Raw genomic sequence first — 13,829 nt, forward strand, 5'->3', positions numbered from 1 at the left:
TTTGTTATATTTTTTATTGAATTTTGATGTTATGTGTGACAAAATGTCCTCCTCTGTGTTCAGGTTTGACTGTAGTCAAATGAATGCAGGTTTGACTATAGTCAAATTAATGCTAAAACCGACACTTCAAATCAACATTTAAAAAAACAAAAAAAACAAAGTAGTCTTTGAGAATGTCTAAGTATAAATCCAAATCCAATACTAAATAAAAAATAAGTGTTTGTGTCCATAAACCACTAGAGAATTTATAAGCCGCTTTATATAGCACACTATAGGCAGTTTTTCTTTTTACTCTCACCAAATGGCACTAATCTACCTCCAAAAAAAAAAAAAAAAAAAAAAAAAAGTATTTTAAATGCCTTGTCTCTATTTTAACATTATTTTAACTTATTTGCTAAGTTGCTGAAAGGGACTACTTCCTTTGGCAGGGACTTAAGACGTCACCATGACAAACAGGACATTTGGACAGCATTTCTCATGAAAAAAGATGTCATGGATAAGTATTCATACACAGTGCAGATCATAATCAGCGAGCATGTTTTTAAATAAAGTTGTTTTTTTAAATAAACTTTGAGGAAGCTTGGTGGTGGTGACGTTGATCCGTGACCATGGTGTGCTGTAGTCCGTTTATAGCCTAGCCTACTGTTAGCTTTTTATATCTGACGACTTTATTTAGGCTTCAAAATGTAAAAAATGTTGTGTTAACTTATCTTGATCTTGATAGATTATCTTGATAGACAAAAAGTGTAAGTGTCATAACCCTTTGTTAAACAAAGCTTATTTTTTTGCGATTTTTCAAAAGTGTATGGGAAAAATGTATAGGCTTGCGATTCGAGGGAACTCGTGCGCCACTAACTTCCGGGTTGGCCTACAAAAACACGTCATCCCTGAGGTACTCTATTATACAGTACGAAAGCAGCCTCTAGAGGTGAAATAAATCACTGATGCCTTGTAGAGTTTGTTTTGACACATGACATGATGCTGCGCACTGCACAGAGCAGGACACTTCAAAAACGGTATGTTATACAGTGTACACTACAGTACATGTTTTCATATCATTATAAAGTAATTAGTTTGTTGACTAGATGCTGTATTAGTGGAGAACAGCAGTATGTTTGCCATTGAGGCTGAGAGGATGCTATAGCATTAGAACCTCAAGCGGTTAAAACAATGTGACAAAAACACCAACTGTTCAGTGTTTTTACCATTCATTTGCATCAGTTTATATCCACTTGTTCGCTGTTACACATTCATTATCCAGCGAACTTGCATTTTTAAACTGCATCCTCATCATGCAGTGACAGAAACATAACAAATCAGAAATGTATTCAAATTCAGTTCTTTTGACACATTTTGACTTGATAATCATTAATCAAGTTTTCTAAAATAAAGGCAAATAATGTGTGATAGTACACATATAGGCTAATAGGTCTATGTTGTGCCTTTGTGTGTAAAGATGGCAGTTTTTAAGCATGGCTGCTTGGATTTATATGAAATGGTAACACTTTACAATAAAAGTCTATTTGTAACATTAAATAAGGTTAATAAAAGAAGTTTACATCTTAACATTTTAAAGTTTTCTCTTACATTATAATGCACTATGAATTAACATGAATGATCAATGTATAATTAAAATATTAGTACTTTTTATATTTTAAACTTACAATAAACATTTTGCCATTTTTTTAATTCAAGGAAAACAAAATGTAAGCATTAAAATGGAACACAATCTTGCTGCTCAAACTGTGTATACAATTTTTTTTTTTTTTTTTGCTCCTTTTGTATTTTACATTTACATGCACTTTTACTTTTACTTTCAATATAAGTACATTTAATATATTAAAAAAATACTTTTCATATTAAGTACAAAAAATATCAAATACTTTAAAACTTTTACTCAAGTAATATTCTGCACAGTGACTTTAACTTCTACCAAAGTCATTTTCTGGTAAGATATCTATACTTTTACTCAAGTATGGCTTTCAAGTATAGGCTACTTTATCCACCACTGGTATGTAGATAGAAATGGCTCATACTAAGGTAATAAAAACATAACAGTTCATAACGGTTAGTTATGTATATTGCATTTCTGCCAACAGATCCTCCTAAATATTACACTGTGACTGGACCTTTAAAACCGTCAAACTTTTAAAACTACTCCAAACTGAAAACGTTCAAATTTCAAACTTTTAAAACTACTTCAAGCTTTCTGGCTAGGCTTTTTCTGCAGCTCAGAGCGTCTTTTCAAGGAAAAAAAGAAAAGAAAAAAAAGCCCTATGTTAAGCGCCTTTTTGGCAGCTGACCAATGACAAGTGAGTAGTGAGACCTGTCGTTTCCATAACAACAAGGGAAAAAGAAAAAAAAATGGAGACGTGCCATTAGATGGCCTTATTCTACTTGTTTTGGAGTGTAGCACAGCTACAGGAACTGAATCATTTACACTAGAAACACCAAAACCTTTAAGAAAAAATGTATAAATGCTGATTACACCACACCTTTAAAATAAGGGGAACTGAATATTTGATAGAATCAGACACACAGATTCATTAACATGAAGGGCAGAGACATAGGTATCAGTATACAAAATATTTATTAAGTTCACAGTAATCAGATAAAACACTCAAGACCAGACAAATGTATAGCTAAAGAACCACAGCTCAATACACCACAAAAACAAATAACTAGAACGACTAAGGCTTATCCATAGCCAGGTAGGCTAGCTGTAGAGTGATTATTCTTAAACCACACACACACACACACACACACACACACACACACACACACACACACACACACACACACACAGTGAGGTGAATGTTTACAAGAACTGTCAATCCTCGCTCTGTGCTCCAAACGCCATCACCAAAATACTAGAACAGCCTCCCGACTCAGGGGCCTAAAATATGAGGGGCCGTATAGGCCATAATTATTGAAAAGCCTCTTACAAACACTATTGAAAATATTGATCAACCTTAGTGAAATTCATTCATATGCATTACTGAAATGAGAAAATATTTAAGTAGTTGGTGAGAGCTAATTTCACTTAAAAAGGAAGCTGTGGCCGCACTTCCATTTAATTTGGTGCGTCTCACAAACTCTTTTAGGCAATGGCAGATGTGAATGAATACGCCCTTAGGGTTAGCATTAGGGTTTGGTTTAGAGTTAGTTGTGTGTAATTATGCATAACTTACTGGTATTACTATAGTAATTACATGTGACATGTTACAATTATATTGTAAAATAAAGTGTTACCGAAAATTGTTATTGTGTAGCGGCTGTAATTTGAGCTTTTTTGAGAAGCTGATTCTGAACTGTTTCACATATTTAATGTTGTTTATATAGTAAAAAATGTACAGTAGCATTTATGTTTATGGTACTGCATTTTTATGTATTTAATTTTTTTTAATGTATTTAAGAGCACATGCTTAGTATGTTACTATGTTCAGACTTGCATTATTTCCTCACTGTGCTGTCATATTTTAATTTGATCATTAGATTCTGAGCAGATTGCAGAGATACTCACCGCAAATGTTATTAAGGTATCTATATTGTTACTTGTTTTAAGGAAATTGTATCTACTGTATATGTTATTGTTTATTCGTTATATGTTTGTTATATGTTAACATAAACAAGTTACTTGTTTTTTAAGTTTGCCGTGTCAAAGACAATAGTTTAGTTTGTTTCATGTGCATGTCATATTCCATATTCATTTCAGGGGGATCATACAGAGAAACATCAGTGTGAGACGAGAAAAACTGGAAAGATCTGCCTCCACACTGAAGTCTCTTATAGACTGCTGACATCTTCATATGTCCCCTATGCCAAGATGTGATTCTACTGCTCAGTTTAAACAACTTACTGAAAACTTGCTGCTTTCTATTGCTCTCTTTTTGTACTCAGCAACATCAGTTATGATTTCTGAACTCACTTTTTCTCAAGCCTGCTTTAACCATATTTACACATGCACACACCTAACTAACTAGCAGCACATTTTTATATAACTGTACACTTAAAAATACAATTATGATACATAAATATATAAAAAAAAATTTTTTTCAAATGTTTAAATAAGATACTAATGAAATAAATAAAGTGTTTTTTAAAGTATTGCTATACATTTTAATGCTATTACATTTTATTTGCACATTTTCTGGTTGCAAATTGTATTTTTATAATGAAATAACATTTATTTTTTTTTAAAAACAACATTAATTGTTTATTGGATTAAACATATTAAAAAAAAAACAATAATAGCAAATTACAATTAATAACTGTTTATTAGTCAGGTTTTTGTTGTTGTTGTTGTTGTTTGTTTTTTTTGTTTTTTTTTGGTAAATATGTCCTTCTGTGGTATAAAAGCTAAATTTAGACTGATCAGTAAAACATTAAAGTGAGTAACAACAACTTAAATGCAGATCTGTTTTCCTTTTCAGTCCAGAATCATAATTACTTTCTTTGTCATAGAAGGGATGAGAACATAAACTTTACATTCTCTGTTCTCACACTATCAACAGGATGTTTGAATGGGTTTCCTGTGTACGTTTGTCTACTGCTCATTCTTTCTTTTTTCTTTTTCTCTCTTCTTCTGGGCAGCTATAAGTACCAACCACAAATGTTTCCACTGGACTCTATCAACAGAAATGCACAAATTGACAGAACCACAAATTTTCAGTATTAAAATGTGATCTATTCCATGTGCATAAAGCTAATGCACATATGTAATAAAGTATAAAATAAAAATAAACAATATTATTTGCACCAAATAAGTTTTGTTGCATTGCAAAAATAAAATAAATAAAAAATTAATAAAAATGAGTAAAGAGATAGTTGCTGTTGCCGTGACCGTTTATTTTACAATTTAGAGGTTTTTTTCAACTTCTTACACACATTTTCAAAACTTTGACTTTTTTTTTTCAAAACTTTACACACAAATCCAATAATTGCACACACAAAAAGCAAAATGCCTCACATCTCTTGTAAAATGAAGCACTGCATTATCTCAAAAGCAAACATTTGTCTGACGTTGCAAACACCTTTGCCATAATATTCTATTTTTTTTTATATATCATATACACAGTTCCCATTCAGTCGGTTACGTTCGACGTACGTCGGACAGACCGACGAATAGGAATCTCGCTAGAGAGGCCAATCTACTTCGAGTGTAACTAAACGAGCCAATGCACATTGGCATGCAATCATATGCATCAGCTGCTTGCCTCGCAGCGCGGGTATATAATGAGCAACAGGTGCGTTGCATCTTCAGCTTTTCGCTTCGGAGCCAAACCTTCTGCAACACTGAAGAAGATAGCTACTGAAAGCACGAGTGTGGTGAACAAGTCTGCTCTTCAAGACGTCTCTTGGTTGCGGTGCAGGCGGACAGCGTGTGTTTCTGGATGCGGTCGTTACCTGGCGCCTCGGGATGGTCACCAGCACTGTATCACATGCTTGGGCTTAAGGCACGCTGAGGCGGCGTTTGTGGACGAGTCATGTACCCATTGTGGGAAGATGACCGTCGCGGAGCTGCGGTCGAGACTCCACTTTCTGCAAAGGGGTGGAGTCCCGGTCCCGACGCCTCGTTCCAATCCTCCTCAGAGGGTTGCTTCGGGCGGCGGGGCTGGTGACTTGAGGATCACGGTGAGCGCGTTTCCTTCGGGGAACCAACCCCCTAGGAACCCTCACCCCTCTTGTGCTCCGCAGCCAGTAGAGCTGCCGGGGGAACGCGGTGGACCACCCCAGAGGTGTGTACCATCCGTATCCTTCGGAGCTCCCCAAGATGACCGGATGTCGATCGCTGCATCGGAGGGTGAGCCTGACGCTTCTGGGGATGACGATTCGGCGCAGCTGCCTCCCTCGGGAGTGACAACTGTGCCCGATTCAGACCCGGAAATGATGGCTATGCTTTCCCGGGCCGCCAACAGGGTCGGGCTCGTGTGGAACCCTCCACCATGTCCCGAACCCTCGAGGTTGGATGATTGGTATCTCGGGGTGGCAAGGGCTGGTTCTCAGCCCCCCACCCCAGTGCCTTTCTTCCCGGAGGTGCATGAAGAGCTCACTGGCACGTGGACGGCACCTTTTACTGCCCTAAGCCGTGTCGGTGGGTCCTCCTCCCTCACCACCCTTGATGGTGGAGCGGCTAAGGGTTATACGCGCATACCCCCTGTGGAACGGGCCGTTGCTATGCAACTGTGCCCTAACTCCACCTGGCGGGGGGAGCCGTCTCTCCCTTCCCGGGCCTGTAAGTACTCGTCGGATCTTACCGGCAAGGCTTATCAGGCCTGTGGGGAAGCCGCTTCCGCCTTACACGCTATGGCGTTGTTGCAGGTCCATCAGGCCAAGGCACTGAAGGACCTGCACGAGGGTGGTCACGATCCGCAAGTTCTGCAAGAACTTCGTGCCGCGAAGGTTACGGCGCGGTCAGTGGGTCGTGTGATGTCCACCATGGTGGTCCAGGAACACTATCTCTGGCAGTGTCTCGCGGACATGAGGGATACCGACAAAGTCAGGTTTCTTAATTCCCCCGTGTCCCAGACCGGCCTTTTCGGCGACGGGGTCGAGAACTTTGCCCAACAGTTCTCGGCTGTAAAAAAGCAGTCAGAGGCCATCAGTCACATCCTGCCGAGGCGGTCAGCTGCTGCACCTCCACAGCCGGCGGCACCTCAGACTGCCCGTCGCCGAGGGCACCCCCCTGCAGCCGCCCCCGCTCCCACGCCCCAGCAGCAGCAGCCTCCATCCAAGCGGCGTCGTGGAGCCGGTCGTGGGTGGGGTGCCCAGCCCGTCCAGCCACCCCCTAAGAAGAAGGGTGGCAAGGCCAAGTCCAAGCGGCCCTAGGACGGGCGACCCGGAGACGGACGGGACTGCTCTTCAGGAGGTGGTGACCACACCGCTCCTTCCCCCGGAGGAGGGCCGGGTGGAGAATCTTTTGTTTCCCCTTTTTGTTCCGCCGCTGGCTCAACGGCCAGCGGTACCCAAATTTTCAATAAAAGAGCAGTTTCCTCTATCTCCGGATCCGAAGAGGGCTCGGAGAGCAGTGGGAGGGCTAGAACCTCACCACTCTCATCCACCTCTTCTGTCGCCAGCGGACAGCAGCGAGCAGCAGGTAGGCAAAACCTCGACTGCTCCCTCTGTCCACCCGTGGAAGCAGGTAAGTGTTGCACAGCACACTGTGACCCCGCTTCGGGCCGCCTCACACAGAGAGCCTCCCGGGCCGCGTCCCTGCGTTCCACCTCGCTGCCCCGCGGCGGGTACGCCGGTGGTCCCCTTGGTGCCGCTTGCGCGGTCTCTGGGAGCCTGGCTAGCACTCCCCAGTCTGTCTCGCTGGCTCCTTCGGACCATCAGGCTCGGCTATGCGATTCAGTTCGCCCGGCGCCCCCCCAAGTTCAGGGGCATCCTCTTCACTACAGTGAAAGATGCCGATGCCCCTGTTCTGCGTGCGGAGATCACAGTCCTACTGGCGAAGGACGCGATAGAGCCGGTCCCTCCAGCCGATTTGAGGTCAGGGTTCTACAGCCCCTACTTCATTGTACGAAAGAAAAGCGGCGGGTTACGACCGATCTTGGACCTGCGAGTTTTGAATCGGAGCCTTCAAAAGCTACCGTTCAAAATGCTCACACAGAAACGCATTTTCGAGTGCATCCGTCCCCGAGATTGGTTTGCAGCGATCGACCTGAAGGACGCGTACTTCCATGTTTCGATTCTTCCGCGACACAGGCCATTCCTGAGATTCGCGTTCGAAGGTCGAGCATATCAGTACAGAGTCCTACCCTTCGGGCTGGCCCTGTATCCCCGCGTCTTCACGAAAGTCGTGGAGGGAGCCCTTGTTCCCATGAGAGAATAGGGTGTTCGCATTCTCAACTATCTAGACGACTGGCTCATCCTAGCACAGTCTCAGGATCAGTTGTGCGAACACAGGGATTTGGTGCTCAGTCACCTCAGCCAGTTGGGGCTTCGGGTCAACTGGGAAAAGAGCAAACTCGCCCCAGTGCAGAGGATCTCTTTTCTCGGTATGGAGTTGGATTCGGTCGAACAGATAGCACGCCTCACAGAGGAACGTGCTCGGTCGGTGTTGAACTGCCTGAATACGTTCAACGGCAGGACAGCGGTCCCACTGAAGTTCTTTCAGAGGCTCCTGGGGCATATGGCAGCTGCAGCGGCTGTAACACCGCTCGGTCTGCTTCATATGAGACCGCTTCAGCACTGGCTTCACTGGCTTCACGGCCGAGTCCCGAGATGGGCGTGGCAACGCGGCACGTTCCGGGTGCCAATCACTCAGGAGTGCCCCTAGAACAAGTGTCCCGGCATGCTGTGGTTTTCACAAATGCTTCTGCCACCGGCTGGGGTGCCACGTACAACGGGCATGCAGTCTCAGGGGTTTGGACGGGACCCCATCTGCATTGGCACATCAATTGCCTCGAGTTGCTGGCAGTACGCCTTGCTCTGAGCCGCCTCAAAGGCCTGCTTCAGGGCAAGCATGAACTGGTCCGTACGGACAACACTGCGACCGTTGCGTACATCAACCGTCAAGGTGGTCTACACTCCCGTCGCATGTCGCAACTCGCCCGCCATCTCCTCCTGTGGAGTCGGAAGCATCTGAGGTCGCTTCGCGCCTTTCATGTCCCCGGTGTGCTCAACCGTGTGGCCGACGAGCTATCACGAGCTGCGCTGCCAGGAGAGTGGCGACTCCACCCCCAGGTGGTTCAGCTGATCTGGAGAGAGTTCGGAGAGGCTCAGGTAGACCGGTTTGCCTCACCAGAAACCTCCCACTGCCAGTTGTTTTACTCTCTGACCGAGGGGACACTCGGGACAGATGCACTGGCTCACAGCTGGCCCCGGGGCCTGCGCAAATATGCGTTTCCCCCAGTGAGCCTACTTGCACAGACCCTGTGCAAAGTCAGGGAGGACGAGGAGCTGGTCTTGTTAGTTGCGCCTTACTGGCCCAACCGGACCTGGTTCCCAGAACTCTCACTCCTCGCGACAGCCCCTCCCTGGCCCATCCCTCTGAGGAAGGACCTCCTCTCTCAGAGACGGGGCACTCTTTGGCACCCGCGTCCAGACCTCTGGAAACTCCATGTCTGGTCCCTGGACGGGACGCGGAGGTTCTAGGTGACTTACCCCCTGAGGTACTTAACACCATCACTTCGGCACGTGCACCGTCTACGAGACGTGCTTACGCCTCGAAGTGGAACCTGTTCGTCGAGTGGTGCTCTTCTCGCCGAGAAGACCCCCGAAGATGCTCGATCGGAGTCGTGCTTTCCTTCTTGCAGCAAGGGTTGGAGCGTAGGCTGTCCCCCTCCACCCTCAAAGTCCATACTGCTGCCATATCCGCTTACCACGACCACATAGATGGCAAATCTGTTGGTCAGCACGACCTGGTCATCAGGTTCCTTAGGGGGGCGAGACGGTTAAATCCTCCTCGTCCCCCCTCCATACCCTCTTGGGACCTTACTCTGGTGCTAAGAGCACTCCAGATTGCTCCCTTTGAGCCTTTGCTGTCAGCAGACTTAAAGATTCTGTCTATGAAGACTTTGCTGCTGGTGGCATTGGCCTCCATCAAGAGGGTAGGGGACCTGCAGTCATTTTCGGTCGACGAATCGTGCCTAGAGTTCGGGCCGGGTGACAGCCACGTGGTACTGAGACCCTGGCCTGGCTATGTGCCCAAGGTTCCTACCACACCCTTCAGGGACCAGGTAGTGAGCCTGCAAGCGCTGCCCTCAGAGGAGGCAGACCCAGCCCTGGCTTTGCTCTGTCCAGTTCGCGCCTTGCGACTGTACATAGACAGAACTCGAAGCTTCTGTTACGGAGGCCAGCAGAAGGGAAAGGCTGTCTCCAAGCAGAGGATGGCCCACTGGATAGTGGATGCCATCGCCCTGGCTTACCAAGCTCAGGGCGTGCCCTGCCCGCTCAGGTTGCATGCCCACTCCACCAGAGGTGTGGCTTCCTCCTGGGCGCTGGCTCGTGGCACCTCGCTAACAGACATTTGTAGAGCTGCGGGCTGGGCGACACCTAACACGTTCGCTAGATACTATAGCCTTCGTGTCGAGCCGGTCTCCTCCCGTGTTCTCGCCTCAGGTCAGAGGAACGGAGAGGCCCCGGCTTAGTGTCAGCTTGCTGCGCTACATGCGCGTTCTATTCTCCAGAGAGTCCCTACGGGCAGACCCTGTTGAGTCCTCCGGTTACCCTTCGGCAGCCGACGTGGCGGAGCGTCTGGCGCCAGGCCTATACTCCGTTCTATCCTTGAGAACCGGATTTAGGCTGGGTTCCATATGTGTGACCCTACGGCGATCCCATATGGCTTCTTCCACGGCTGCTCCTAAACGAAGCCCGTGTCTTTCCCTCTGGGAGAACCCATCTCTCACCAAGTGGAGTCTCCCCAGTTCTTCCATATGTTGTACAACCTACAAGGTTAGTCCATATGTACTTATCCATATAACTCCTTCGGGGAAGGATATGGCTTCCGCAGCGTTCCTTATTGCATGTAAGGCTACGCTTTCCCAGCGTTATCCAATTGTCGCACTGGGTTTTGGAAACAACAGTGATCGACCCTCTCTGCGTGAGCCTGGTCCCACCGTCCTTAGGCAAGGAGGTTCAGGTGGCTCACGACAGAGCGCTGGAAGAGGGCAGCTCCTGTGGCGCTTTGGTAGGGATTCCTATTCGTCGGTCTGTCCGACGTACGTCGAACGTGACCGACTGAATGGGAACGTCTCGGTTACATAGGTAACCCTCGTTCCCTGAAGGAGGGAACGGAGACGTACGTCCTGTCGCCACAGGCATTGTCCTGCTGATGCTGCCGCCTGCTGGGTTCAGCTCCTCAGCGAAAACCTGAAGATTCAACGCACCTGCTGCTCATTATATACCCGCGCTGCGAGGCAAGCAGCTGATGCATATGATTGTGTGCATTGGCTCGTTTAGTTACACTCGAAGTAGATTGGCCTCTCTAGCGAGATTCCTATTCGTCGGTCTGTCCGACGTACGTCTCCGTTCCCTCCTTCAGGGAACGAGGGTTACCTATGTAACCGAGACGTTTTTCAAAACCTAAAGCTCTTCTTTCATGTGCTCCTATGTATGTTTCTGTACAAGATGGAAAGTAATTGGCAGAGAGATGTTGAAAAATTCACGGTAAACATGAAAGCAAGATTGAAACCAAACTATTATTTTACTGTAAGCATTTGTGGTTTTGAATACAGTATCACACAGTACGAAGGAAGAGAAATTCATTAACCATGTGTAGTTGGACAAAAACTATGGTTGTGTTTGAAAAAGGAAATCAAGATACTTCCTGTTAGATTTTTGTGTCACAGAGAATTGTGTGCTTTGTTTAGCCAAAGTGTTTTATGAAATTGAAAATGGAGTCAAGGCCGAGAATTAGTGTAGTGTAGGTTTTGCAGATTTGGTGTGTGATTCTGGTGTTTGAGTGTCAGGTTTTAGAAACTGTGTGACAGGATTTTGTGTGTAAACAGTTGAAAAAAAACTTTATTATTTCATATATTTATTTATAATTTCATTTTTCATAACAGATTTCATAGCATTAATCCAGTTTAGATTACTGTGCAGAATTAAACAAAGAGACCATTTCGTTTTTATTAAATTAAAAACAGTCAGTTGAATAAGAAATAATTATAAAAGGAAAGCAAAAGTCAATGTCTCCATCTAGTGGCTTTCAGATGCAGTCAAATACAGTTTTTTTCAAGTGCTGGCCAATTTACTGACACATTAACTAGGTTTTGAAGCATGAATTAAATGTTTTGTGTGACATTTTGCAGACAAAATGATGTTTCAACAAACAGCTGTGACAATTGTACAGTGAGATCAGGGCAGAACTTTATTTACAAAACAATACTTCTCAGTAATATGATGCAAAGAGCTGAAGAAGAACACAAATGTAGAGCACCATAACAGACAATAACAAGTAACTAAACAAAAGTATAAATACATAAATGAGTGAATTAATAAGGGGCAGGTGGAAACATAGGTTACAACAGACATACACTAGGAAACTAGGGCTGTGTTCAAAACCCCTACATTAGTCCACTAATATAGTTTACTTGAAGGAGTGAATGAAAACATTTAAACTTATACAGGTGCAGAATGGACGTGCTACTTGGCCGTTGGCTGTTGAGTGTTGGTTTGGTGTGTCAGGGCAACTTTGGACACAGACGCTGCCGACGTGAGCCAACCCTGCAGTCTGCTTTCGTCGCCACTAGTTCGTCAGCGACGGCATGGTGTGTTCCTGCCTTTAACGGGGCCATAGCCTATATTTGTCATTGATGTTAATAAAACAAAGCCGATGAGCCTTTCCGTACCAGCAGGTGGCAGTAGCTGAACAGCCAATCAGAATGATCAGATGGCCCGACGGACCGACAAGCTCCAACGCCGATTCAACGGATGCGTCCGAAAACTGAAAAATACTGCCTTCCGAGGACACATTTCAAGGTAAGAAGACATCAAGGCACGTCCGAATCCAATGTTAGCTTCACTTCCTCTCTCATGAGATACCTTCCTCAGATCGATTTTTGAAGGAAGCATAGATGCATCCTTAGCTGCCTTTGATATCCCACAATCCTGTGCTTTCCATTCTGTAACAGTTGAGCTAGAAAAATAAAGATGGCATCTGAAGGTTGCGTTTGCTGCTCAGTTTGTGTATAAATGTACGATTTTGATCAACATATTTCAATTTTGATATCATTTCTATCGAGAAATTACTACTGTAGTAATTAAATACTTGTTTAGTTCTCTTACAAAGGTTTTTTGTGTGTGTGTGTGTGTGGGGGGGGGGGGGGGGTGCACAGCAGAAACGCAATAAAAAAGAGAAACACGTTTTATTATTATTATTATTAATTGCGAGTTTCGTTTATTCTTGTTGTTATTAATTTCTATATTATGTAGCCGCGTTTCCATTACAGATTTGCGCAAAACTTTTGCAATATTTTTTTAACCATTTCGTTATTTTGGCTTGAAATTTCGTTTGTTGGAAATATGAACTGAATTTAGAAATGCTTTTGAAATTAAAAACGTTGTGTTTAATAAACAAAATAAAGTGTTTGGAGTGGAGTCACATTAAAAGGCAGAAAGGGGTGAGGTAAAGTTATGCCCTCTCTCTACTCGAGATCCAGCTCTGTCACACACAGCGTAGGGCTGTTGTAGAGGGCAGGGTTGGGCAAAAATACATTAAAATGTATTTTAAAATAAACTACAAAATACAGCAGCCACACCATGTATCAAAATAAACTACTGTATATTACTTAAACTACTATAAATCTTACATATGCAACCAGTTAAAGGCACAAATATGTAGGATTTTTAGATTAAAATATTCAAAAACCACTAAAACAATGTTATATTTTTTGTTGACTTGTGTACATTATCCCAAATGTTTCCAAGAAATTCTAAATCCAGAGAAATAAGCAATTTTAACCAGGACACACTGTGTCCGTGTGTCACCAATGATATCATTACCTTCGATTTCCTGTTTTATTTTGTCGAAAAACCATGGAAACATCAAAGACACTTTAGTACTGTATATTATGAGCAACTGTTTGGATATATTTATCAACAGAAAACTCATCATTAAATTGCTTAACACATTAAGGTCCAGATTTATTAAACAGGAAAAGTTAGCATGAGCATGATAGACACGGTCAGATCATTTACATAATGACTAATGCAATCTACCAAGAGCAGTGCAAATTAGAGTTGGGTCGCATATAAACAGAGCTGAATCCTGATGCTGATGTTCTCATCCGGTGTGGGTTGACACAGGCTCAACTTAACATGTTATCTGACGAACACATACACATATACTATATAATATAGTTTGCCAAGCCATGTTGGCCTAT

This window comes from Chanodichthys erythropterus, chromosome 12 (assembly GCF_024489055.1).
Source record: "Chanodichthys erythropterus isolate Z2021 chromosome 12, ASM2448905v1, whole genome shotgun sequence".
NCBI lineage: Eukaryota > Metazoa > Chordata > Actinopteri > Cypriniformes > Xenocyprididae > Chanodichthys > Chanodichthys erythropterus.